Raw genomic sequence first — 2,495 nt, forward strand, 5'->3', positions numbered from 1 at the left:
ATGGCCTTGAGAAACCACAGCACAATCACTGATTTTATCCTTCTTGGGCTGCCTGCGGACCTCAATGTCCAGGTACTGCTCTTTGCGCTCTTCCTGGGGATTTACCTCCTGACCCTAGTGGGGAACCTGCCATTGCTGCTGGTGATCAGAACTGATTTTCACCTCCACACACCCATATACTTCTTCCTGAGTCACCTCTCCTTCCTGGATCTTTGCTTTTCTTCAGTCACTATGTCCAAGCTTCAGGAGAACCTCCTGTCTAAAAGGAAAAATCGGGACGCCGGGGTGGCTCAGTTGGTTAAGTAACTGTCTTCAGCTCAGGTCATGATCCCAGAGTCCCAGGATTGAGTCCTGAATTGGGCTCCCAGCTCCACAGGGAGTCTGCTTCTCCCTCTGACCTTCTCCTCTCTCATGCTGTCTCTCACTGTCTCTCTCTCAAATAAATAAATAAAATCTTAAAAATAAATAAATAAATAAATAGGAAATCATTTCAATAGAGGGATGCCTGACTCGAGCCTTCTTTGCAGTTAACTTTGCAAGAAAAGAAATTTTACTGCTCTCTGCCATGGCCTATGACTGCTAAGCCGCCATCTGTCACCCTCTGCTCTACAGTGAGCAGCCAGCTTCATGGACCCTGTGTTTCTTGGATAAACTTATCAACATCTTCCTGGCTATGAACTTGAACTTCTGTATGGCCCATACTATCCATCACTACAGCTGTGAGCTGCCCTCCCTCTTCCCTTTGTCCTGCTCTGATGTCTCTGCCAACCTCACTGTCCTGGTCTGTTCCACACTCCTACATGGCTTTGGTACATTCTTCCTGATCTTCATCTCCTATGTGCACATTGTCTCCACCATCCTGAGCATCAGCTCCACCACAGGCAGAAGCAGGGCCTTCCCCACTTTCTCCTCCCACCTCACTGCAGTGAGCTTCGTCTATGACTCGGCTTTCCCCCGTCATCTAATGCCAACCTCAGGATCTGGAGCTGATCTCTATACAATATGGTGTGGTCACTCCTCTAGTGAATCCCCTCATCTACAGCCTGAAAAACAAAGGAAAAAAAGCAGCTCTGAAAAGAACCTTGGGAAAATGTTTGTAATGGCACAGGTAGCAAGCTACAAAGAGATGATCAATAAGGAAAGAACTACAGGCTTCAGGATATCTGTTGAGTTGATACTACAATCTTTCTGACGGCCCGTTGTTTTAGATGCTAAAAGACACCACAGAAGAGCTTAAGAAAGAGCCACACAGGTATCTTTTTTTTTTATTTTTTTTAAGATTTTTATTTATTTATTTGACAGACAGAGATCACAAGTAGGCAGAGAGGGAGGCAGAGAGAGAGGGGGAAGCAGGCTCCCCACTGAGAGAGAGCCCGATGTGGGGCTCCATCCTAGGACCCTGGGATCATGACCTGAGCCGAAGGCAGAGGCCCAACCCACCGAGCCACCCAGGTGTCCCAAGCCACACAGATATCTTGAGGGTAGGGCAAGGGTAGGAGAAGGTGGTTCAGATTAAATCCTGCTCAAAGGCTGATCAATGGAATATATAGTCATCTTGATTAAACGTTTTAATCATAATTTATTCCTGTTTCATTGACACTGTATTACTGTTTCATTGACACTGAATAAAACAATGTGTGTGTACTGGATTATTTTTTAGGATTAAATGTACAGAAAGGCATGAAAACCATAAGATTTCACCAAAAACTGTTGAATCTCAGGGAAAGAAAAGTTATAAACTTGGGGTCTGTGGGGGCCTTGGTGCTTTAATGAAGAAGCCCTTGCAGATAAACAAAAGCACTAAAATTCAGGGCAGCACCATCGGCAAGTCAGTGATTTGGGTGATACAAAGAACTCTATTGATTCTGTTACTTGAGAGTTTCAAAACGAGGGAAAATGTCACCCCTTCTAGGGTAAAACAGGAAAATGCAGCCCTCTGCAACAATTAACCTCCTTCAAGCTTTGTTTTTCCACTTAGCCCACTTGGGGAATTCAAGGGGTTCTAGTCAATTGTTTTGGAGTAATTTCCTTTTCATATATTTTAGCATGCATTATGAAATACGCAGTATGTGTTATATAATTCACCAAATTTGTATCTTCTGAGAAATTTTTCTATACTATTTATGATTTTCCTCAAAATAGATTGTTTTAAGTGTGATAACTTATACTTGTTTGATGTTATTTTCTGTCTAACAATAATGACACTCCTAAAATACTTATTATTGATGAGGGACAGAAGCAGGAAAATGTTGACCCTTAGTTAGGAAGAAGGACTTACAGTTTGCATAGTTTTGGTAAGGATCAAACACATGCTGGTTGCTACATTTTTTTTTAAGATTTTTATTTATTTATTTGACAGAGATCACAAGTAGGCAGAGAGGCAGGCAGAGAGAGAGAGCGAGAGAGGAGGAAGCAGGCTCCCCGATGAGCGGGAAACCCGATGCAGGGCTTGATCCCAGGACCCTGGAATCATGATCTGAACCAGAGGCAGAGGC

At 43.4% G+C, this 2,495-nt stretch overlaps 1 pseudogene; it reads left to right on the forward strand.

The window, feature by feature from the left end:
- LOC111157967 lies at window positions 1-1,100 on the forward strand (annotated as a pseudogene).
- Window positions 1,101-2,495: the final 1,395 nt, after the last annotated feature.

Source organism: Enhydra lutris, unplaced genomic scaffold (genome assembly GCF_002288905.1).
Source record: "Enhydra lutris kenyoni isolate GAN:26980312 unplaced genomic scaffold, ASM228890v2 scaffoldscaffold56, whole genome shotgun sequence".
Lineage (NCBI taxonomy): Eukaryota > Metazoa > Chordata > Mammalia > Carnivora > Mustelidae > Enhydra > Enhydra lutris.